The following is a 22,635-nucleotide window of genomic DNA, read 5'->3' on the forward strand; positions in this document are numbered from 1 at the left end:
GTCAAACAAAACATGACACTACAACTCAGGGCGAACCAAGGCCAACATAATAAACAAAATAAGCCATTTCCCACAGAAAGTGCTAGCTAGCCTGATAGAAAGAAACAAACCAAAAGACAGTCGCTAACCCTAACTCCCTAATGTGAAAACAGTCCAAAGAAAATGGCAGTTCACCCCTACAGATTTAATACTATTTACAAAATATACAATTTATAAAAAAAACCACGGCACAAAACCTAACAATTCAAAAATGCTAAATAAGGTTTGGAAACCAAGAACAGCAAACAGGTGCTGCTGCCAGAAAGAGCCTCGCTAGCTGTTGGGAACCGTACTTTTAAAACTCCAGGAAGTGTAGGATGGACCAATCAGCTTCCTGTACTTCCCCCAAATCCGGCCAATCAGGCAGGGCACCTATAAGAACAAGAAAATAAAAACATCACATATGGCCAGGACCGTAACATGGTCTACTAGTAATGAAGCACGATGGTTGACAAACCAATAAAGTAGCAAAACAGCAATGAAAGAACAAAATTTGATGAAAATATAGAACAATTTCTATGAATAAATAGGCAGTAACACCAGCTTGTGCTGCCCGTAAACCCAAGCAAAAAAGCTTACAGCACCTGGTATTCCCAGGCGGTCTTCCTACCAAGTACTAACCAGGCCCGGCCCTATTTGGCTGCTGAGATCGGACGAGATCGGGCTCTCAGAGAGCGGTGTGGCCGTAAGCTGCATTTGACATCATCAACAGCTCTTAAAAACGCTGGAGAAGCAGAATGCATGACACTTGCTAAGAAGAAGATAAATGTGGCAAAGTACAAAGTACTATAACTGTACTGGTCTGTTACGCCCCTGTCTAGGGGGTCAGGGTGCAACATACAAAGATAAATTAGCATGTTCCCTCTCCGATCCCCAAACCAAAATCCAGAATCGAGATGTTCCAACAGAATGATATTTATTTTAAACGAAAGAAAGTGTCAAACAAAACATGACACTACAACTCAGGGCGAACCAAGGCCAACATAATAAACAAAATAAGCCATTTCCCACAGAAAGTGCTAGCTAGCCTGATAGAAATAAACAAACCAAAAGATAGTCGCTAACCCTAACTCCCTAATGTGAAAACAAGAGAAAACAATCAAAAGAAAAATGGCAGTCCACCCCTACAGATTTAATACTATTTACAAAATATACAATTTATAAACAAAACCACGGCACAAAACCTAACAATTCAAAAATGCTAAATAAGATTTGGAAACTAAGAACAGCAAACAGGTGCTGCTGCCAGAAAGAGCCTCGCTAGCTGTTGGGAACCGTACTTTTAAAACTCCAGGAAGTGTAGGATGGACCAATCAGCTTCCTGTACTTCCCCCAAATCCGGCCAATCAGGCAGGGCACCTATAAGAACAAGAAAATAAAAACAACACATATGGCCATGACCGTAACATGGTCTACTAGTAATGAAGCACGATGGTTGGCAAACCAATAAAGTAGCAAAACAGCAATGAAAGAACAAAATTTGATGAAAATATAGAACAATTTCTATGAATAAATAGGCAGTAACACCAGCTTGAGCTGCCCGTAAACCCAAGCAAAAAAGCTTACAGCACCTGGTATTCCCAGGCGGTCTTCCTACCAAGTACTAACCAGGCCCGGCTCTATTTGGCTGCCGAGATCGGACGAGATCGGGCGCTTAGAGAGCGGTGTGGCCGTAAGCTGCATTTGACATTATCAACAGCTCTTAAAAACGCTAGAGAAGCAGAATGCATGACACTTGCTAAGAAGAAGATAAATGTGGCAAAGTACAAAGTACTATAACTGTACTGGTCTGTTACGCCCCTGTCTAGGGGGTCAGGGTGAAACATACAAAGATAAATTTGCATGTTCCCTCTCCGATCCTCAAACCAAAATCCAGGATTGAGATGTTCCAACAGAATGATATTTATTTTAAACGAAAGAAAGTGTCAAACAAAACATGACACTACAACTCAGGGCGAACCAAGGCCAACATAATAAACAAAATAAGCCATTTCCCACAGAAAGTGCTAGCTAGCCTGATAGAAATAAACAAACCAAAAGATAGTCGCTAACCCTAACTCCCTAATGTGAAAACAAGAGAAAACAATCAAAAGAAAATGGCAGTCCACCCCTACAGATTTAATACTATTTACAAAATATACAATTTATAAACAAAACCACGGCACAAAACCTAACAATTCAAAAATGTTAAATAAGATTTGGAAACCAAGAACAGCAAACAGGTGCTGCTGCCAGAAAGAGCCTCGCTAGCTGTTGGGAACCGTACTTTTAAAACTCCAGGAAGTGTAGGATGGACCAATCAGCTTCCTGTACTTCCCCCAAATCCGGCCAATCAGGCAGGGCACCTATAAGAACAAGAAAATAAAAACAACACATATGGCCAGGACCGTAACATGGTCTACTAGTAATGAAGCACGATGGTTGACAAACCAATAAAGTAGCAAAACAGCAATGAAAGAACAAAATTTGATGAAAATATAGAACAATTTCTATGAATAAATAGGCAGTAACACCAGCTTGAGCTGCCCGTAAACCCAAGCAAAAAAGCTTACAGCACCTGGTATTCCCAGGTGGTCTTCCTACCAAGTACTAACCAGGCCCGGCCCTATTTGGCTGCCGAGATCGGACGCTTAGAGAGCGGTGTGGCCGTAACATGCATTTGACATCATCAACAGCTCTTAAAAACGCTGGAGAAGCAGAATGCATGACACTTGCTAAGAAGAAGATAAATGTGGCAAAGTACAAAGTACTATAACTGTACTGGTCTGTTACGCCCCTGTCTAGGGGGTCAGGGTGAAACATACAAAGATAAATTTGCATGTTCCCTCTCCGATCCCCAAACCAAAATCCAGGATTGAGATGTTCCAACAGAATGATATTTATTTTAAACGAAAGAAAGTGTCAAACAAAACATGACACTACAACTCAGGGCGAACCAAGGCCAACATAATAAACAAAATAAGCCATTTCCCACAGAAAGTGCTAGCTAGCCTGATAGAAAGAAACAAACCAAAAGACAGTCGCTAACCCTAACTCCCTAATGTGAAAACAAGAGAAAACAATCAAAAGAAAAATGGCAGTCCACCCCTACAGATTTAATACTATTTACAAAATATACAATTTATAAACAAAACCACGGCACAAAACCTAACAATTCAAAAATGCTAAATAAGGTTTGGAAACCAAGAACAGCAAACAGGTGCTGATGCCAGAAAGAGCCTCGCTAGCTGTTGGGAACCATACTTTTAAAACTCCAGGAAGTGTAGGATGGACCAATCAGCTTCCTGTACTGCCCCCCAATCCAGCCAATCAGGAAGGGCACCTATAAGAACAAGAAAATAAAAACAACACATATGGCCAGGACCGTAACATGGTCTACTAGTAATGAAGCACGATGGTTGGCAAACCAATAAAGTAGCAAAACAGCAATGAAAGAACAAAATTTGATGAAAATATAGAACAATTTCTATGAATAAATAGGCAGTAACACCAGCTTGTGCTGCCCGTAAACCCAAGCAAAAAAGCTTACAGCACCTGGTATTCCCAGGCGGTCTTCCTACCAAGTACTAACCAGGCCCGGCTCTATTTGGCTGCCGAGATCGGACGAGATCGGGCGCTTAGAGAGCGGTGTGGCCGTAAGCTGCATTTGATATCATCAACAGCTCTTAAAAACGCTGGAGAAGCAGAATGCATGACACTTGCTAAGAAGAAGATAAATGTGGCAAAGTACAAAGTACTATAACTGTACTGGTCTGTTACGCCCCTTTCTAGGGGGTCAGGGTGCAACATACAAAGATAAATTAGCATGTTCCCTCTCCGATCCCCAAACCAAAATCCAGGATCGAGATGTTCCAACAGAATGATATTTATTTTAAACGAAAGAAAGTGTCAAACAAAACATGACACTACAACTCAGGGCGAACCAAGGCCAACATAATAAACAAAATAAGCCATTTCCCACAGAAAGTGCTAGCTAGGCTGATAGAAAGAAACAAACCAAAAGACAGTCGCTAACCCTAACTCCCTAATGTGAAAACAGTCCAAAGAAAATGGCAGTTCACCCCTACAGATTTAATACTATTTACAAAATATACAATTTATAAACAAAACCACGGCACAAAACCTAACAATTCAAAAATGCTAAATAATATTTGGAAACCAAGAACAGCAAACAGGTGCTGCTGCCAGAAAGAGCCTCGCTAGCTGTTGGGAACCGTACATTTAAAACTCCAGGAAGTGTAGGATGGACCAATCAGCATCCTGTACTTCCCCCAAATCCGGCCAATCAGGCAGGGCACCTATAAGAACAAGAAAATAAAAACAACACATATGGCCAGGACCGTAACATGGTCTACTAGTAATGAAGCACGATGGTTGACAAACCAATAAAGTAGCAAAACAGCAATGAAAGAACAAAATTTGATGAAAATATAGAACAATTTCTATGAATAAATAGGCAGTAACACCAGCTTGAGCTGCCCGTAAACCCAAGCAAAAAAGCTTACAGCACCTGGTATTCCCAGGCGGTCTTCCTACCAAGTACTAACCAGGCCCGGCCCTATTTGGCTGCCGAGATCGGACGAGATCGGGCGCTTAGAGAGCGGTGTGGCCGTAAGCTGCATTTGACATCATCAACAGCTCTTAAAAACGCTGGAGAAGCAGAATGCATGACACTTGCTAAGAAGAAGATAAATGTGGCAAAGTACAAAGTACTATAACTGTACTGGTCTGTTACGCCCCTGTCTAGGGGGTCAGGGTGCAACATACAAAGATAAATTAGCATGTTCCCTCTCCGATCCCCAAACCAAAATCCAGGATCGAGATGTTCCAACAGAATGATATTTATTTTAAACAAAAGAAAGTGTCAAATAAAACATGACACTACAACTCAGGGCGAACCAAGGCCAACATAATAAACAAAATAAGCCATTTCCCACAGAAAGTGCTAGCTAGCCTGATAGAAATAAACAAACCAAAAGACAGTCGCTAACCCTAACTCCCTAATGTGAAAACAAGAGAAAACAATCAAAAGAAAATGGCAGTCCACCCCTACAGATTTAATACTATTTACAAAATATACAATTTATAAACAAAACCACGGCACAAAACCTAACAATTCAAAAATGCTAAATAAGGTTTGGAAACCAAGAACAGCAAACAGGTGCTGATGCCAGAAAGAGCCTCGCTAGCTGTTGGGAACCGTACTTTTAAAACTCCAGGAAGTGTAGGATGGACCAATCAGCTTCCTGTACTGCCCCCCAATCCGGCCAATCAGGCAGGGCACCTATAAGAACAAGAAAATAAAAACAACACATATGGCCAGGACCGTAACATGGTCTACTAGTAATGAAGCACGATGGTTGACAAACCAATAAAGTAGCAAAACAGCAATGAAAGAACAAAATTTGATGAAAATATAGAACAATTTCTATGAATAAATAGGCAGTAACACCAGCTTGAGCTGCCCGTAAACCCAAGCAAAAAAGCTTACAGCACCTGGTATTCCCAGGCGGTCTTCCTACCAAGTACTAACCAGGCCCGGCCCTATTTGACTGCCGAGATCGGACGAGATCGGGCGCTTAGAGAGCGGTGTGGCCGTAACATGCATTTGATATCATCAACAGCTCTTAAAAACGCTAGAGAAGCAGAATGCATGACACTTGCTAAGAAGAAGATAAATGTGGCAAAGTACAAAGTACTATAACTGTACTGGTCTGTTACGCCCCTGTCTAGGGGGTCAGGGTGAAACATATAAAGATAAATTTGCATGTTCCCTCTCCGATCCCCAAACCAAAATCCAGGATTGAGATGTTCCAACAGAATGATATTTATTTTAAACGAAAGAAAGTGTCAAACAAAACATGACACTACAACTCAGGGCGAACCAAGGCCAACATAATAAACAAAATAAGCCATTTCCCACAGAAAGTGCTAGCTAGCCTGATAGAAAGAAACAAACCAAAAGACAGTCGCTAACCCTAACTCCCTAATGCGAAAACAAGAGAAAACAATCAAAAGAAAAATGGCAGTCCACCCCTACAGATTTAATACTATTTACAAAATAAACAATTTATAAACAAAACCACGGCACAAAACCTAACAATTCAAAAATGCTAAATAAGGTTTGGAAACCAAGAACAGCAAACAGGTGCTGCTGCCAGAAAGAGCCTCGCTAGCTGTTGGGAACCGTACTTTTAAAACTCCAGGAAGTGTAGGATGGACCAATCAGCTTCCTGTACTTCCCCCAAATCCGGCCAATCAGGCAGGGCACCTATAAGAACAAGAAAATAAAAACAACACATATGGCCAGGACCGTAACATGGTCTACTAGTAATGAAGCACGATGGTTGACAAACCAATAAAGTAGCAAAACAGCAATGAAAGAACAAAATTTGATGAAAATATAGAACAATTTCTATGAATAAATAGGCAGTAACACCAGCTTGTGCTGCCCGTAAACCCAAGCAAAAAAGCTTACAGCACCTGGTATTCCCAGGCGGTCTTCCTACCGAGTACTAACCAGGCCCGGCCCTATTTGGCTGCTGAGATCGGACGAGATCGGGCTCTCAGAGAGCGGTGTGGCCGTAACATGCATTTGACATCATCAACAGCTCTTAAAAACGCTGGAGAAGCAGAATGCATGACACTTGCTAAGAAGAAGATAAATGTGGCAAAGTACAAAGTACTATAACTGTACTGGTCTGTTACGCCCCTGTCTAGGGGGTCAGGGTGCAACATACAAAGATAAATTAGCATGTTCCCTCTCCGATCCCCAAACCAAAATCCAGAATCGAGATGTTCCAACAGAATGATATTTATTTTAAACGAAAGAAAGTGTCAAACAAAACATGACACTACAACTCAGGGCGAACCAAGGCCAACATAATAAACAAAATAAGCCATTTCCCACAGAAAGTGCTAGCTAGCCTGATAGAAATAAACAAACCAAAAGATAGTCGCTAACCCTAACTCCCTAATGTGAAAACAAGAGAAAACAATCAAAAGAAAAATGGCAGTCCACCCCTACAGATTTAATACTATTTACAAAATATACAATTTATAAACAAAACCACGGCACAAAACCTAACAATTCAAAAATGCTAAATAAGATTTGGAAACTAAGAACAGCAAACAGGTGCTGCTGCCAGAAAGAGCCTCGCTAGCTGTTGGGAACCGTACTTTTAAAACTCCAGGAAGTGTAGGATGGACCAATCAGCTTCCTGTACTTCCCCCAAATCCGGCCAATCAGGCAGGGCACCTATAAGAACAAGAAAATAAAAACAACACATATGGCCATGACCGTAACATGGTCTACTAGTAATGAAGCACGATGGTTGACAAACCAATAAAGTAGCAAAACAGCAATGAAAGAACAAAATTTGATGAAAATATAGAACAATTTCTATGAATAAATAGGCAGTAACACCAGCTTGAGCTGCCCGTAAACCCAAGCAAAAAAGCTTACAGCACCTGGTATTCCCAGGCGGTCTTCCTACCAAGTACTAACCAGGCCCGGCTCTATTTGGCTGCCGAGATCGGACGAGATCGGGCGCTTAGAGAGCGGTGTGGCCGTAAGCTGCATTTGACATTATCAACAGCTCTTAAAAACGCTAGAGAAGCAGAATGCATGACACTTGCTAAGAAGAAGATAAATGTGGCAAAGTACAAAGTACTATAACTGTACTGGTCTGTTACGCCCCTGTCTAGGGGGTCAGGGTGAAACATACAAAGATAAATTTGCATGTTCCCTCTCCGATCCTCAAACCAAAATCCAGGATTGAGATGTTCCAACAGAATGATATTTATTTTAAACGAAAGAAAGTGTCAAACAAAACATGACACTACAACTCAGGGCGAACCAAGGCCAACATAATAAACAAAATAAGCCATTTCCCACAGAAAGTGCTAGCTAGCCTGATAGAAATAAACAAACCAAAAGATAGTCGCTAACCCTAACTCCCTAATGTGAAAACAAGAGAAAACAATCAAAAGAAAATGGCAGTCCACCCCTACAGATTTAATACTATTTACAAAATATACAATTTATAAACAAAACCACGGCACAAAACCTAACAATTCAAAAATGCTAAATAAGATTTGGAAACCAAGAACAGCAAACAGGTGCTGCTGCCAGAAAGAGCCTCGCTAGCTGTTGGGAACCGTACTTTTAAAACTCCAGGAAGTGTAGGATGGACCAATCAGCTTCCTGTACTTCCCCCAAATCCGGCCAATCAGGCAGGGCACCTATAAGAACAAGAAAATAAAAACAACACATATGGCCAGGACCGTAACATGGTCTACTAGTAATGACGCACGATGGTTGACAAACCAATAAAGTAGCAAAACAGCAATGAAAGAACAAAATTTGATGAAAATATAGAACAATTTCTATGAATAAATAGGCAGTAACACCAGCTTGAGCTGCCCGTAAACCCAAGCAAAAAAGCTTACAGCACCTGGTATTCCCAGGCGGTCTTCCTACCAAGTACTAACCAGGCCCGGCCCTATTTGGCTGCCGAGATCGGACGAGATCGGGCGCTTAGAGAGCGGTGTGGCCGTAACATGCGTTTGACATCATCAACAGCTCTTAAAAACGCTAGAGAAGCAGAATGCATGACACTTGCTAAGAAGAAGATAAATGTGGCAAAGTACAAAGTACTATAACTGTACTGGTCTGTTACGCCCCTGTCTAGGGGGTCAGGGTGAAACATACAAAGATAAATTTGCATGTTCCCTCTCCGATCCCCAAACCAAAATCCAGGATCGACATGTTCCAACAGAATGATATTTATTTTAAACGAAAGAAAGTGTCAAACAAAACATGACACTACAACTCAGGGCGAACCAAGGCCAACATAATAAACAAAATAAGCCATTTCCCACAGAAAGTGCTAGCTAGCCTGATAGAAAGAAACAAACCAAAAGACAGTCGCTAACCCTAACTCCCTAATGTGAAAACAGTCCAAAGAAAATGGCAGTTCACCCCTACAGATTTAATACTATTTACAAAATATACAATTTATAAACAAAACCACGGCACAAAACCTAACAATTCAAAAATGCTAAATAAGGTTTGGAAACCAAGAACAGCAAACAGGTGCTGATGCCAGAAAGAGCCTCGCTAGCTGTTGGGAACCGTACTTTTAAAACTCCAGGAAGTGTAGGATGGACCAATCAGCTTCCTGTACTGCCCCCCAATCCGGCCAATCAGGCAGGGCACCTATAAGAACAAGAAAATAAAAACAACACATATGGCCAGGACCGTAACATGGTCTACTAGTAATGAAGCACGATGGTTGGCAAACCAATAAAGTAGCAAAACAGCAATGAAAGAACAAAATTTGATGAAAATATAGAACAATTTCTATGAATAAATAGGCAGTAACACCAGCTTGTGCTGCCCGTAAACCCAAGCAAAATAGCTTACAGCACCTGGTATTCCCAGGCGGTCTTCCTACCAAGTACTAACCAGGCCCGGCTCTATTTGGCTGCCGAGATCGGACGAGATCGGGCGCTTAGAGAGCGGTGTGGCCGTAAGCTGGATTTGACATCATCAACAGCTCTTAAAAACGCTGGAGAAGCAGAATGCATAACACTTGCTAAGAAGAAGATAAATGTGGCAAAGTACAAAGTACTATAACTGTACTGGTCTGTTACGCCCCTGTCTAGGGGGTCAGGGTGCAACATACAAAGATAAATTAGCATGTTCCCTCTCCAATCCCCAAACCAAAATCCAGGATCGAGATGTTCCAACAGAATGATATTTATTTTAAACGAAAGAAAGTGTCAAACAAAACATGACACTACAACTCAGGGCGAACCAAGGCCAACATAATAAACAAAATAAGCCATTTCCCACAGAAAGTGCTAGCTAGCCTGATAGAAATAATCAAACCAAAAGATAGTCGCTAACCCTAACTCCCTAATGTGAAAACAAGAGAAAACAATCAAAAGAAAATGGCTGTTCACCCCTACAGATTTAATACTATTTACAAAATATACAATTTATAAACAAAACCACGGCACAAAACCTAACAATTCAAAAATGCTAAATAAGTTTAGGAAACCAAGAACAGCAAACAGGTGCTGCTGCCAGAAAGAGCCTCGCTAGCTGTTGGTAACCATACTTTTAAAACTCCAGGAAGTGTAGGATGGACCAATCAGCTTCCTGTACTTCCCCCAAATCCAGCCAATCAGGCAGGGCACCTATAAGAACAACAAAATAAAAACAACACATATGGCCAGGACCGTAACATGGTCTACTAGTAATGAAGCACGATGGTTGACAAACCAATAAAGTAGCAAAACAGCAATGAAAGAACAAAATTTGCTGAAAATCTAGAACAATTTCTATGAATAAATAGGCAGTAACACCAGCTTGTGCTGCCCGTAAACCCAAGCAAAAAAGCTTACAGCACCTGGTATTCCCAGGCGGTCTTCCTACCAAGTACTAACCAGGCCCAGCTCTATTTGGCTGCCGAGATCGGACGAGATCGGGCGCTTAGAGAGCGGTGTGGCCGTAAGCTGCATTTGACATCATCAACAGCTCTTAAAAACGCTGGAGAAGCAGAATGCATGACACTTGCTAAGAAGAAGATAAATGTGGCAAAGTACAAAGTACTATAACTGTACTGGTCTGTTACGCCCCTGTCTAGGGGGTCAGGGTGCAACATACAAAGATAAATTAGCATGTTCCCTCTCCGATCCCCAAACCAAAATCCAGGATCGAGATGTTCCAACAGAATGATATTTATTTCAAACAAAAGAAAGTGTCAAATAAAACATGACACTACAACTCAGGGCGAACCAAGGCCAACATAATAAACAAAATAAGCCATTTCCCACAGAAAGTGCTAGCTAGCCTGATAGAAAGAAACAAACCAAAAGACAGTCGCTAACCCTAACTCCCTAATGTGAAAACAGTCCAAAGAAAATGGCAGTTCACCCCTACAGATTTAATACTATTTACAAAATATACAATTTATAAACAAAACCACGGCACAAAACCTAACAATTCAAAAATGCTAAATAAGGTTTGGAAACCAAGAACAGCAAACAGGTGCTGATGCCAGAAAGAGCCTCGCTAGCTGTTGGGAACCGTACTTTTAAAACTCCAGGAAGTGTAGGATGGACCAATCAGCTTCCTGTACTGCCCCCCAATCCGGCCAATCAGGCAGGGCACCTATAAGAACAAGAAAATAAAAACAACACATATGGCCAGGACCGTAACATGGTCTACTAGTAATGAAGCACGATGGTTGGCAAACCAATAAAGTAGCAAAACAGCAATGAAAGAACAAAATTTGATGAAAATATAGAACAATTTCTATGAATAAATAGGCAGTAACACCAGCTTGTGCTGCCCGTAAACCCAAGCAAAAAAGCTTACAGCACCTGGTATTCCCAGGCGGTCTTCCTACCAAGTACTAACCAGGCCCGGCCTTATTTGGCTGCCGAGATCGGACGAGATCGGGCGCTCAGAGAGCGGTGTGGCCGTAAGCTGCATTTGACATTATCAACAGCTCTTAAAAACGCTAGAGAAGCAGAATGCATGACACTTGCTAAGAAGAAGATAAATGTGGCAAAGTACAAAGTACTATAACTGTACTGGTCTGTTACGCCCCTGTCTAGGGGGTCAGGGTGCAACATACAAAGATAAATTAGCATGTTCCCTCTCCGATCCCCAAACCAAAATCCAGGATCGAGATGTTCCAACAGAATGATATTTATTTCAAACAAAAGAAAGTGTCAAATAAAACATGACACTACAACTCAGGGCGAACCAAGGCCAACATAATAAACAAAATAAGCCATTTCCCACAGAAAGTGCTAGCTAGCCTGATAGAAATAAACAAACCAAAAGACAGTCGCTAACCCTAACTCCCTAATGTGAAAACAAGAGAAAACAATCAAAAGAAAATGGCAGTCCACCCCTACAGATTTAATACTATTTACAAAATATACAATTTATAAACAAAACCACGGCACAAAACCTAACAATTCAAAAATGCTAAATAAGGTTTGGAAACCAAGAACAGCAAACAGATGCTGATGCCAGAAAGAGCCTCGCTAGCTGTTGGGAACCGTACTTTTAAAACTCCAGGAAGTGTAGGATGGACCAATCAGCTTCCTGTACTGCCCCCCAATCCGGCCAATCAGGCAGGGCACCTATAAGAACAAGAAAATGAAAACAACACATATGGCCAGGACCGTAACATGGTCTACTAGTAATGAAGCACGATGGTTGACAAACCAATAAAGTAGCAAAACAGCAATGAAAGAACAAAATTTGATGAAAATATAGAACAATTTCTATGAATAAATAGGCAGTAACACCAGCTTGAGCTGCCCGTAAACCCAAGCAAAAAAGCTTACAGCACCTGGTATTCCCAGGCGGTCTTCCTACCAAGTACTAACCAGGCCCGGCCCTATTTGGCTGCCGAGATCGGACGAGATCGGGCGCTTAGAGAGCGGTGTGGCCGTAACATGCATTTGATATCATCAACAGCTCTTAAAAACGCTAGAGAAGCAGAATGCATGACACTTGCTAAGAAGAAGATAAATGTGGCAAAGTACAAAGTACTATAACTGTACTGGTCTGTTACGCCCCTGTCTAGGGGGTCAGGGTGAAACATACAAAGATAAATTTGCATGTTCCCTCTCCGATCCCCAAACCAAAATCCAGGATTGAGATGTTCCAACAGAATGATATTTATTTTAAACGAAAGAAAGTGTCAAACAAAACATGACACTACAACTCAGGGCGAACCAAGGCCAACATAATAAACAAAATAAGCCATTTCCCACAGAAAGTGCTAGCTAGCCTGATAGAAAGAAACAAACCAAAAGACAGTCGCTAACCCTAACTCCCTAATGCGAAAACAAGAGAAAACAATCAAAAGAAAAATGGCAGTCCACCCCTACAGATTTAATACTATTTACAAAATATACAATTTATAAACAAAACCACGGCACAAAACCTAACAATTCAAAAATGCTAAATAAGGTTTGGAAACCAAGAACAGCAAACAGGTGCTGATGCCAGAAAGAGCCTCGCTAGCTGTTGGGAACCATACTTTTAAAACTCCAGGAAGTGTAGGATGGACCAATCAGCTTCCTGTACTGCCCCCCAATCCAGCCAATCAGGCAGGGCACCTATAAGAACAACAAAATAAAAACAACACATATGGCCAGGACCGTAACATGGTCTACTAGTAATGAAGCACGATGGTTGGCAAACCAATAAAGTAGCAAAACAGCAATGAAAGAACAAAATTTGATGAAAATATAGAACAATTTCTATGAATAAATAGGCAGTAACACCAGCTTGTGCTGCCCGTAAACCCAAGCAAAAAAGCTTACAGCACCTGGTATTCCCAGGCGGTCTTCCTACCAAGTACTAACCAGGCCCAGCTCTATTTGGCTGCCGAGATCGGACGAGATCGGGCGCTTAGAGAGCGGTGTGGCCGTAAGCTGCATTTGACATCATCAACAGCTCTTAAAAACGCTGGAGAAGCAGAATGCATGACACTTGCTAAGAAGAAGATAAATGTGGCAAAGTACAAAGTACTATAACTGTACTGGTCTGTTACGCCCCTGTCTAGGGGGTCAGGGTGAAACATACAAAGATAAATTAGCATGTTCCCTCTCCGATCCCCAAACCAAAATCCAGGATCGAGATGTTCCAACAGAATGATATTTATTTCAAACAAAAGAAAGTGTCAAATAAAACATGACACTACAACTCAGGGCGAACCAAGGCCAACATAATAAACAAAATAAGCCATTTCCCACAGAAAGTGCTAGCTAGCCTGATAGAAATAAACAAACCAAAAGACAGTCGCTAACCCTAACTCCCTAATGTGAAAACAAGAGAAAACAATCAAAAGAAAATGGCAGTCCACCCCTAAAGATTTAATACTATTTACAAAATATACAATTTATAAACAAAACCACGGCACAAAACCTAACAATTCAAAAATGCTAAATAAGGTTTGGAAACCAAGAACAGCAAACAGATGCTGATGCCAGAAAGAGCCTCGCTAGCTGTTGGGAACCGTACTTTTAAAACTCCAGGAAGTGTAGGATGGACCAATCAGCTTCCTGTACTGCCCCCCAATCCGGCCAATCAGGCAGGGCACCTATAAGAACAAGAAAATGAAAACAACACATATGGCCAGGACCGTAACATGGTCTACTAGTAATGAAGCACGATGGTTGACAAACCAATAAAGTAGCAAAACAGCAATGAAAGAACAAAATTTGATGAAAATATAGAACAATTTCTATGAATAAATAGGCAGTAACACCAGCTTGAGCTGCCCGTAAACCCAAGCAAAAAAGCTTACAGCACCTGGTATTCCCAGGCGGTCTTCCTACCAAGTACTAACCAGGCCCGGCCCTATTTGGCTGCCGAGATCGGACGAGATCGGGCGCTTAGAGAGCGGTGTGGCCGTAACATGCGTTTGATATCATCAACAGCTCTTAAAAACGCTAGAGAAGCAGAATGCATGACACTTGCTAAGAAGAAGATAAATGTGGCAAAGTACAAAGTACTATAACTGTACTGGTCTGTTACGCCCCTGTCTAGGGGGTCAGGGTGAAACATACAAAGATAAATTTGCATGTTCCCTCTCCGATCCCCAAACCAAAATCCAGGATTGAGATGTTCCAACAGAATGATATTTATTTTAAACGAAAGAAAGTGTCAAACAAAACATGACACTACAACTCAGGGCGAACCAAGGCCAACATAATAAACAAAATAAGCCATTTCCCACAGAAAGTGCTAGCTAGCCTGATAGAAAGAAACAAACCAAAAGACAGTCGCTAACCCTAACTCCCTAATGCGAAAACAAGAGAAAACAATCAAAAGAAAAATGGCAGTCCACCCCTACAGATTTAATACTATTTACAAAATATACAATTTATAAACAAAACCACGGCACAAAACCTAACAATTCAAAAATGCTAAATAAGATTTGGAAACTAAGAACAGCAAACAGGTGCTGCTGCCAGAAAGAGCCTCGCTAGCTGTTGGGAACCGTACTTTTAAAACTCCAGGAAGTGTAGGATGGACCAATCAGCTTCCTGTACTTCCCCCAAATCCGGCCAATCAGGCAGGGCACCTATAAGAACAAGAAAATAAAAACAACACATATGGCCATGACCGTAACATGGTCTACTAGTAATGAAGCACGATGGTTGACAAACCAATAAAGTAGCAAAACAGCAATGAAAGAACAAAATTTGATGAAAATATAGAACAATTTCTATGAATAAATAGGCAGTAACACCAGCTTGAGCTGCCCGTAAACCCAAGCAAAAAAGCTTACAGCACCTGGTATTCCCAGGCGGTCTTCCTACCAAGTACTAACCAGGCCCGGCTCTATTTGGCTGCCGAGATCGGACGAGATCGGGCGCTTAGAGAGCGGTGTGGCCGTAAGCTGCATTTGACATTATCAACAGCTCTTAAAAACGCTAGAGAAGCAGAATGCATGACACTTGCTAAGAAGAAGATAAATGTGGCAAAGTACAAAGTACTATAACTGTACTGGTCTGTTACGCCCCTGTCTAGGGGGTCAGGGTGAAACATACAAAGATAAATTTGCATGTTCCCTCTCCGATCCTCAAACCAAAATCCAGGATTGAGATGTTCCAACAGAATGATATTTATTTTAAACGAAAGAAAGTGTCAAACAAAACATGACACTACAACTCAGGGCGAACCAAGGCCAACATAATAAACAAAATAAGCCATTTCCCACAGAAAGTGCTAGCTAGCCTGATAGAAATAAACAAACCAAAAGATAGTCGCTAACCCTAACTCCCTAATGTGAAAACAAGAGAAAACAATCAAAAGAAAATGGCAGTCCACCCCTACAGATTTAATACTATTTACAAAATATACAATTTATAAACAAAACCACGGCACAAAACCTAACAATTCAAAAATGTTAAATAAGATTTGGAAACCAAGAACAGCAAACAGGTGCTGCTGCCAGAAAGAGCCTCGCTAGCTGTTGGGAACCGTACTTTTAAAACTCCAGGAAGTGTAGGATGGACCAATCAGCTTCCTGTACTTCCCCCAAATCCGGCTAATCAGGCAGGGCACCTATAAGAACAAGAAAATAAAAACAACACATATGGCCAGGACCGTAACATGGTCTACTAGTAATGAAGCACGATGGTTGACAAACCAATAAAGTAGCAAAACAGCAATGAAAGAACAAAATTTGATGAAAATATAGAACAATTTCTATGAATAAATAGGCAGTAACACCAGCTTGAGCTGCCCGTAAACCCAAGCAAAAAAGCTTACAGCACCTGGTATTCCCAGGCGGTCTTCCTACCAAGTACTAACCAGGCCCGGCCCTATTTGGCTGCCGAGATCGGACGCTTAGAGAGCGGTGTGGCCGTAACATGCATTTGACATCATCAACAGCTCTTAAAAACGCTGGAGAAGCAGAATGCATGACACTTGCTAAGAAGAAGATAAATGTGGCAAAGTACAAAGTACTATAACTGTACTGGTCTGTTACGCCCCTGTCTAGGGGGTCAGGGTGAAACATACAAAGATAAATTTGCATGTTCCCTCTCCGATCCCCAAACCAAAATCCAGGATTGAGATGTTCCAACAGAATGATATTTATTTTAAACGAAAGAAAGTGTCAAACAAAACATGACACTACAACTCAGGGCGAACCAAGGCCAACATAATAAACAAAATAAGCCATTTCCCACAGAAAGTGCTAGCTAGCCTGATAGAAAGAAACAAACCAAAAGACAGTCGCTAACCCTAACTCCCTAATGTGAAAACAAGAGAAAACAATCAAAAGAAAAATGGCAGTCCACCCCTACAGATTTAATACTATTTACAAAATATACAATTTATAAACAAAACCACGGCACAAAACCTAACAATTCAAAAATGCTAAATAAGGTTTGGAAACCAAGAACAGCAAACAGGTGCTGATGCCAGAAAGAGCCTCGCTAGCTGTTGGGAACCATACTTTTAAAACTCCAGGAAGTGTAGGTTGGACCAATCAGCTTCCTGTACTGCCCCCCAATCCAGCCAATCAGGAAGGGCACCTATAAGAACAAGAAAATAAAAACAACACATATGGCCAGGACCGTAACATGGTCTACTAGTAATGAAGCACGATGGTTGGCAAACCAATAAAGTAGCAAAACAGCAATGAAAGAACAAAATTTGATGAAAATATAGAACAATTTCTATGAATAAATAGGCAGTAACACCAGCTTGTGCTGCCCGTAAACCCAAGCAAAAAAGCTTACAGCACCTGGTATTCCCAGGCGGTCTTCCTACCAAGTACTAACCAGGCCCGGCTCTATTTGGCTGCCGAGATCGGACGAGATCGGGCGCTTAGAGAGCGGTGTGGCCGTAAGCTGCATTTGATATCATCAACAGCTCTTAAAAACGCTGGAGAAGCAGAATGCATGACACTTGCTAAGAAGAAGATAAATGTGGCAAAGTACAAAGTACTATAACTGTACTGGTCTGTTACGCCCCTTTCTAGGGGGTCAGGGTGCAACATACAAAGATAAATTAGCATGTTCCCTCTCCGATCCCCAAACCAAAATCCAGGATCGAGATGTTCCAACAGAATGATATTTATTTTAAACGAAAGAAAGTGTCAAACAAAACATGACACTACAACTCAGGGCGAACCAAGGCCAACATAATAAACAAAATAAGCCATTTCCCACAGAAAGTGCTAGCTAGGCTGATAGAAAGAAACAAACCAAAAGACAGTCGCTAACCCTAACTCCCTAATGTGAAAACAGTCCAAAGAAAATGGCAGTTCACCCCTACAGATTTAATACTATTTACAAAATATACAATTTATAAACAAAACCACGGCACAAAACCTAACAATTCAAAAATGCTAAATAATATTTGGAAACCAAGAACAGCAAACAGGTGCTGCTGCCAGAAAGAGCCTCGCTAGCTGTTGGGAACCGTACATTTAAAACTCCAGGAAGTGTAGGATGGACCAATCAGCATCCTGTACTTCCCCCAAATCCGGCCAATCAGGCAGGGCACCTATAAGAACAAGAAAATAAAAACAACACATATGGCCAGGACCGTAACATGGTCTACTAGTAATGAAGCACGATGGTTGACAAACCAATAAAGTAGCAAAACAGCAATGAAAGAACAAAATTTGATGAAAATATAGAACAATTTCTATGAATAAATAGGCAGTAACACCAGCTTGAGCTGCCCGTAAACCCAAGCAAAAAAGCTTACAGCACCTGGTATTCCCAGGCGGTCTTCCTACCAAGTACTAACCAGGCCCGGCCCTATTTGGCTGCCGAGATCGGACGAGATCGGGCGCTTAAAGAGCGGTGTGGCCGTAACATGCATTTAATATCATCAACAGCTCTTAAAAACGCTGGAGAAGCAGAATGCATGACACTTGCTAAGAAGAAGATAAATGTGTCAAAGTACAAAGTACTATAACTGTACTGGTCTGTTACGCCCCTTTCTAGGGGGTCAGGGTGCAACATACAAAGATAAATTAGCATGTTCCCTCTCCGATCCCCAAACCAAAATCCAGGATCGAGATGTTCCAACAGAATGATATTTATTTTAAACGAAAGAAAGTGTCAAACAAAACATGACACTACAACTCAGGGCGAACCAAGGCCAACATAATAAACAAAATAAGCCATTTCCCACAGAAAGTGCAAGCTAGCCTGATAGAAATAAACAAACCAAAAGACAGTCGCTAACCCTAACTCCCTAATGTGAAAACAGTCCAAAGAAAATGGCAGTTCACCCCTACAGATTTAATACTATTTACAAAATATACAATTTATAAACAAAACCACGGCACAAAACCTAACAATTCAAAAATGCTAAATAAGGTTTGGAAACCAAGAACAGCAAACAGGTGCTGATGCCAGAAAGAGCCTCGCTAGCTGTTGGGAACCGTACTTTTAAAACTCCAGGAAGTGTAGGATGGACCAATCAGCTTCCTGTACTGCCCCCCAATCCGGCCAATCAGGCAGGGCACCTATAAGAACAAGAAAATAAAAACAACACATATGGCCAGGACCGTAACATGGTCTACTAGTAATGAAGCACGATGGTTGGCAAACCAATAAAGTAGCAAAACAGCAATGAAAGAACAAAATTTGATGAAAATATAGAACAATTTCTATGAATAAATAGGCAGTAACACCAGCTTGAGCTGCCCGTAAACCCAAGCAAAAAAGCTTACAGCACCTGGTATTCCCAGGCGGTCTTCCTACCAAGTACTAACCAGGCCCGGCCCTATTTGACTGCCGAGATCGGACGAGATCGGGCGCTTAGAGAGCGGTGTGGCCGTAACATGCATTTGATATCATCAACAGCTCTTAAAAACGCTAGAGAAGCAGAATGCATGACACTTGCTAAGAAGAAGATAAATGTGGCAAAGTACAAAGTACTATAACTGTACTGGTCTGTTACGCCCCTGTCTAGGGGGTCAGGGTGAAACATACAAAGATAAATTTGCATGTTCCCTCTCCGATCCCCAAACCAAAATCCAGGATTGAGATGTTCCAACAGAATGATATTTATTTTAAACGAAAGAAAGTGTCAAACAAAACATGACACTACAACTCAGGGCGAACCAAGGCCAACATAATAAACAAAATAAGCCATTTCCCACAGAAAGTGCTAGCTAGCCTGATAGAAAGAAACAAACCAAAAGACAGTCGCTAACCCTAACTCCCTAATGCGAAAACAAGAGAAAACAATCAAAAGAAAAATGGCAGTCCACCCCTACAGATTTAATACTATTTACAAAATATACAATTTATAAACAAAACCACGGCACAAAACCTAACAATTCAAAAATGCTAAATAAGGTTTGGAAACCAAGAACAGCAAACAGGTGCTGCTGCCAGAAAGAGCCTCGCTAGCTGTTGGGAACCGTACTTTTAAAACTCCAGGAAGTGTAGGATGGACCAATCAGCTTCCTGTACTTCCCCCAAATCCGGCCAATCAGGCAGGGCACCTATAAGAACAAGAAAATAAAAACAACACATATGGCCAGGACCGTAACATGGTCTACTAGTAATGAAGCACGATGGTTGACAAACCAATAAAGTAGCAAAACAGCAATGAAAGAACAAAATTTGATGAAAATATAGAACAATTTCTATGAATAAATAGGCAGTAACACCAGCTTGTGCTGCCCGTAAACCCAAGCAAAAAAGCTTACAGCACCTGGTATTCCCAGGCGGTCTTCCTACCAAGTACTAACCAGGCCCGGCCCTATTTGGCTGCTGAGATCGGACGAGATCGGGCGCTCAGAGAGCGGTGTGGCCGTAAGCTGCATTTGACATCATCAACAGCTCTTAAAAACGCTGGAGAAGCAGAATGCATGACACTTGCTAAGAAGAAGATAAATGTGGCAAAGTACAAAGTACTATAACTGTACTGGTCTGTTACGCCCCTGTCTAGGGGGTCAGGGTGCAACATACAAAGATAAATTAGCATGTTCCCTCTCCGATCCCCAAACCAAAATCCAGAATCGAGATGTTCCAACAGAATGATATTTATTTTAAACGAAAGAAAGTGTCAAACAAAACATGACACTACAACTCAGGGCGAACCAAGGCCAACATAATAAACAAAATAAGCCATTTCCCACAGAAAGTGCTAGCTAGCCTGATAGAAATAAACAAACCAAAAGATAGTCGCTAACCCTAACTCCCTAATGTGAAAACAAGAGAAAACAATCAAAAGAAAAATGGCAGTCCACCCCTACAGATTTAATACTATTTACAAAATATACAATTTATAAACAAAACCACGGCACAAAACCTAACAATTCAAAAATGCTAAATAAGATTTGGAAACCAAGAACAGCAAACAGGTGCTGCTGCCAGAAAGAGCCTCGCTAGCTGTTGGGAACCGTACTTTTAAAACTCCAGGAAGTGTAGGATGGACCAATCAGCTTCCTGTACTTCCCCCAAATCCGGCCAATCAGGCAGGGCACCTATAAGAACAAGAAAATAAAAACAACACATATGGCCAGGACCGTAACATGGTCTACTAGTAATGACGCACGATGGTTGACAAACCAATAAAGTAGCAAAACAGCAATGAAAGAACAAAATTTGATGAAAATATAGAACAATTTCTATGAATAAATAGGCAGTAACACCAGCTTGAGCTGCCCGTAAACCCAAGCAAAAAAGCTTACAGCACCTGGTATTCCCAGGCGGTCTTCCTACCAAGTACTAACCAGGCCCGGCCCTATTTGGCTGCCGAGATCGGACGAGATCGGGCGCTTAAAGAGCGGTGTGGCCGTAAGCTGCATTTGACATCATCAACAGCTCTTAAAAACGCTGGAGAAGCAGAATGCATGACACTTGCTAAGAAGAAGATAAATGTGGCAAAGTACAAAGTACTATAACTGTACTGGTCTGTTACGCCCCTGTCTAGGGGGTCAGGGTGAAACATACAAAGATAAATTTGCATGTTCCCTCTCCGATCCCCAAACCAAAATCCAGGATCGACATGTTCCAACAGAATGATATTTATTTTAAACGAAAGAAAGTGTCAAACAAAACATGACACTACAACTCAGGGCGAACCAAGGCCAACATAATAAACAAAATAAGCCATTTCCCACAGAAAGTGCTAGCTAGCCTGATAGAAAGAAACAAACCAAAAGACAGTCGCTAACCCTAACTCCCTAATGTGAAAACAGTCCAAAGAAAATGGCAGTTCACCCCTACAGATTTAATACTATTTACAAAATATACAATTTATAAACAAAACCACGGCACAAAACCTAACAATTCAAAAATGCTAAATAAGATTTGGAAACTAAGAACAGCAAACAGGTGCTGCTGCCAGAAAGAGCCTCGCTAGCTGTTGGGAACCGTACTTTTAAAACTCCAGGAAGTGTAGGATGGACCAATCAGCTTCCTGTACTTCCCCCAAATCCGGCCAATCAGGCAGGGCACCTATAAGAACAAGAAAATAAAAACAACACATATGGCCATGACCGTAACATGGTCTACTAGTAATGAAGCACGATGGTTGACAAACCAATAAAGTAGCAAAACAGCAATGAAAGAACAAAATTTGATGAAAATATAGAACAATTTCTATGAATAAATAGGCAGTAACACCAGCTTGAGCTGCCCGTAAACCCAAGCAAAAAAGCTTACAGCACCTGGTATTCCCAGGCGGTCTTCCTACCAAGTACTAACCAGGCCCGGCTCTATTTGGCTGCCGAGATCGGACGAGATCGGGCGCTTAGAGAGCGGTGTGGCCGTAAGCTGCATTTGACATTATCAACAGCTCTTAAAAACGCTAGAGAAGCAGAATGCATGACACTTGCTAAGAAGAAGATAAATGTGGCAAAGTACAAAGTACTATAACTGTACTGGTCTGTTACGCCCCTGTCTAGGGGGTCAGGGTGAAACATACAAAGATAAATTTGCATGTTCCCTCTCCGATCCTCAAACCAAAATCCAGGATTGAGATGTTCCAACAGAATGATATTTATTTTAAACGAAAGAAAGTGTCAAACAAAACATGACACTACAACTCAGGGCGAACCA

General features: G+C 41.4%; 21 pseudogenes; all 21 read right to left on the reverse strand.

The window, feature by feature from the left end:
* Window positions 1-611: 611 nt before the first annotated feature.
* Window positions 612-730, reverse strand: LOC137111594 (5S ribosomal RNA; annotated as a pseudogene).
* Window positions 731-1,598: 868 nt separating this feature from the next.
* Window positions 1,599-1,717, reverse strand: LOC137111744 (5S ribosomal RNA; annotated as a pseudogene).
* A 1,844-nt stretch (window positions 1,718-3,561) lies between these two features.
* LOC137111745 (5S ribosomal RNA) lies at window positions 3,562-3,680 on the reverse strand (annotated as a pseudogene).
* An 857-nt stretch (window positions 3,681-4,537) lies between these two features.
* LOC137112040 (5S ribosomal RNA) lies at window positions 4,538-4,656 on the reverse strand (annotated as a pseudogene).
* An 867-nt stretch (window positions 4,657-5,523) lies between these two features.
* On the reverse strand, window positions 5,524-5,642 carry LOC137111446 (5S ribosomal RNA; annotated as a pseudogene).
* Window positions 5,643-6,510: 868 nt separating this feature from the next.
* LOC137111709 (5S ribosomal RNA) lies at window positions 6,511-6,629 on the reverse strand (annotated as a pseudogene).
* An 868-nt stretch (window positions 6,630-7,497) lies between these two features.
* Window positions 7,498-7,616, reverse strand: LOC137111746 (5S ribosomal RNA; annotated as a pseudogene).
* Window positions 7,617-8,483: 867 nt separating this feature from the next.
* On the reverse strand, window positions 8,484-8,602 carry LOC137111469 (5S ribosomal RNA; annotated as a pseudogene).
* Window positions 8,603-9,459: 857 nt separating this feature from the next.
* Window positions 9,460-9,578, reverse strand: LOC137111747 (5S ribosomal RNA; annotated as a pseudogene).
* Window positions 9,579-10,445: 867 nt separating this feature from the next.
* LOC137112087 (5S ribosomal RNA) lies at window positions 10,446-10,564 on the reverse strand (annotated as a pseudogene).
* Window positions 10,565-11,421: 857 nt separating this feature from the next.
* Window positions 11,422-11,540, reverse strand: LOC137111453 (5S ribosomal RNA; annotated as a pseudogene).
* Window positions 11,541-12,407: 867 nt separating this feature from the next.
* Window positions 12,408-12,526, reverse strand: LOC137111470 (5S ribosomal RNA; annotated as a pseudogene).
* An 868-nt stretch (window positions 12,527-13,394) lies between these two features.
* On the reverse strand, window positions 13,395-13,513 carry LOC137112098 (5S ribosomal RNA; annotated as a pseudogene).
* Window positions 13,514-14,380: 867 nt separating this feature from the next.
* Window positions 14,381-14,499, reverse strand: LOC137111471 (5S ribosomal RNA; annotated as a pseudogene).
* An 868-nt stretch (window positions 14,500-15,367) lies between these two features.
* Window positions 15,368-15,486, reverse strand: LOC137111748 (5S ribosomal RNA; annotated as a pseudogene).
* A 1,844-nt stretch (window positions 15,487-17,330) lies between these two features.
* On the reverse strand, window positions 17,331-17,449 carry LOC137111749 (5S ribosomal RNA; annotated as a pseudogene).
* An 857-nt stretch (window positions 17,450-18,306) lies between these two features.
* LOC137111425 (5S ribosomal RNA) lies at window positions 18,307-18,425 on the reverse strand (annotated as a pseudogene).
* An 857-nt stretch (window positions 18,426-19,282) lies between these two features.
* On the reverse strand, window positions 19,283-19,401 carry LOC137111447 (5S ribosomal RNA; annotated as a pseudogene).
* An 868-nt stretch (window positions 19,402-20,269) lies between these two features.
* Window positions 20,270-20,388, reverse strand: LOC137111488 (5S ribosomal RNA; annotated as a pseudogene).
* An 868-nt stretch (window positions 20,389-21,256) lies between these two features.
* On the reverse strand, window positions 21,257-21,375 carry LOC137112003 (5S ribosomal RNA; annotated as a pseudogene).
* An 857-nt stretch (window positions 21,376-22,232) lies between these two features.
* Window positions 22,233-22,351, reverse strand: LOC137111750 (5S ribosomal RNA; annotated as a pseudogene).
* Window positions 22,352-22,635: the final 284 nt, after the last annotated feature.

Source organism: Channa argus, unplaced genomic scaffold (assembly GCF_033026475.1).
Source record: "Channa argus isolate prfri unplaced genomic scaffold, Channa argus male v1.0 Contig011, whole genome shotgun sequence".
NCBI classification, from domain to species: Eukaryota; Metazoa; Chordata; class Actinopteri; order Anabantiformes; family Channidae; genus Channa; species Channa argus.